This window comes from Mus caroli, chromosome 7 (genome assembly GCF_900094665.2).
Source record: "Mus caroli chromosome 7, CAROLI_EIJ_v1.1, whole genome shotgun sequence".
Classification (NCBI taxonomy): domain Eukaryota; kingdom Metazoa; phylum Chordata; class Mammalia; order Rodentia; family Muridae; genus Mus; species Mus caroli.
Window position 1 is genome coordinate 108,869,485 of NC_034576.1, and position 1,955 is coordinate 108,871,439.

The window sequence follows — 1,955 nt, forward strand, 5'->3', positions numbered from 1 at the left end:
CTCCATGAATGTGGATAATTAGAAAGAGAGAAAGAATGAACATGAAGCAAACTTCTTAAGTAAAATAGTCACTTTAATATTTCATTTTTGGCCAAGATTAGTTATTTTAACATTTAGGCAAATCTGAAGAATCTTTTTCAATTAATACATGTGCTACCTGTGTGAAACTATGTTTTCTGGTTCCTTGGTCCAAGGAATTGAAATCTCAGGGGCCATGTCCAGGTGGTAAAGTGAGGCCAATTTGAAACTCTAACTAAAGCAGTTACATTTGAAAATGATATATAACTTTTAAAGACTAGAAAATAATTTGAAGTATGGAGGACTTTATTTTATAAAATACCACATAATATCCAAAAAAGGTTTGTTGTATCTCATTCATAATCTATCAAACAAACAACATTTTTACTCTCCTGATTTTATCAATAGTATTTTATTCTTAGTGGAAATCTTTTCATTTTTAGGAGGGATAAACTATTAGAAATATCTAGAATGTAGAATATACTGAAAACTTTTTTCCCAGGACTCTTCTCAAAGCCTCAATAACCTCATTATTCCTCAGGCTGTAGATGAGGGGATTCAGAGCTGGAGTGACAATCATGTAGAAAACTGATATTGTCTTGTTTGGGGCTGTGGAAGGAACTAGGCAGCATATACATGAAAATAGCACCCCCATACCACATGCCAACCACAGTCAGATGGGAAGAGCAGGTGACAAGGGCTTTTTTCCTGCCCTCATTTGATGGCATATGGAGCACAGTAAGCAGAATTAGTGAGTAGGAGGTCAGGATGGCCGCAAGAGCAGGAAAGAGCAAAGTCACACCCAACCATGAGTTCATATGTGGAGGTGTCTCCACAGGCCAGCTTCAGCAAGGGTGGAATCTCACAGAAGAGATGTCTGATCTGCCTGGACTTGCAGAAAGGATAGTGCATGGTATACATGCTATATCCTAGAGCACTGAGAGATGCAAGAATCCATGAAGTGGCTATCATGAGACGGCAGACTTTCTGACTCATTAGGATTGTATAGTTCAGAGGATGACAAATGGCCACATACCTGTCATAGGCCATAAAGGACAGAAGGAGGTCCTCTACACTACCAAGTGTCAGTGCCAGAAACATCTGAAAGGCACATCCCCCAAATGAGATAGTGTTACCTTTGAGAAGAAAATCTAGCACAGTCTTAGGAATAATAACTGATGGTTGGAGGAGGTACATGAGAGAGAGAGCTGCCAGAGCAAAAGATACATGGGCATGTGGAGTCGGGCATCCATGGTGATGACCAGCAGCAGTAGTCCATTGCTGGTCAATGCTAAAAAGTACAGCGCTCTGATAATGGCACAGAGCAGTTCTGGAAAACCACCGTCATTCAGAATTCCTACCAAGATGAAGCCACTTCCCAAGGTGGAGTTGAAGACCTCCATTCGCTGTGGTCTTCTTAGTTGCCTACAAAACATGCAGTTAGTGAAGTTTTGCTAATATGAACTCACTTTGTCAATGGTCATGTCAGTAGCCACTTATGCTAACCAGCATGACTCTAACAACATGGGATCTTTCCAAATAACTTAAATTCTTGATTTATATTTCTCTCTCCATCTCACCATCTCTTTGTTATTGTTCTGTCTCTTTCTTTGTTGAATCATCATAAAGATCTATGTATGTGCAGAATAGGTAGTTTAAACAGTAAGAGAACATTTCCCAAGTTACAACCTAGGATACTAAATCTGGAATATCTTTCCAGAAATTTAATGTATTTCTTAAGGTAAAAAAAAAAATCCTAATATGTTTCATTATAGTATAATGTTTAGAAAATGGCCCTAAATGTTTTAGTTCATTTTCTGAAAAGAAAATATTGAATATGAAACTCTAAACTGATTTCAGTGAAATACTGATATTGGGTTTTTATCACACTTCATTTGTTCAGGATCTATGTTTTTAGTTATGTGTTTATACCTCAG

General features: G+C 37.7%; 1 pseudogene; it reads right to left on the bottom strand.

Moving 5' to 3' along the window:
- Positions 1-484: 484 nt before the first annotated feature.
- LOC110298936 lies at positions 485-1,421 on the bottom strand (annotated as a pseudogene).
- Positions 1,422-1,955: the final 534 nt, after the last annotated feature.